Here is a 210-nt window from a genome sequence, read left to right on the forward strand (position 1 = left end):
CCCATCCTCCTGCCTTCTCTTCCCCCATCCTCTCTCCTCTCCTTACCCCCTTTCTTCCTTCCCCAACTTCTCTCCTCGTCTTACCCACTTCCTCATTTCCCTCAACCTCTTTTTCTCTATGCTCTTATATTTCCCTTTCATGCTCCTAATTCCCCCTTCCCCCTTCCCCTCCTTTCCACTATCAGGAAACTCGGAAGATTCCTTCCCCCA

The sequence above is a fragment of the Penaeus monodon genome, chromosome 24 (genome assembly GCF_015228065.2).
Source record: "Penaeus monodon isolate SGIC_2016 chromosome 24, NSTDA_Pmon_1, whole genome shotgun sequence".
NCBI classification, from domain to species: domain Eukaryota; kingdom Metazoa; phylum Arthropoda; class Malacostraca; order Decapoda; family Penaeidae; genus Penaeus; species Penaeus monodon.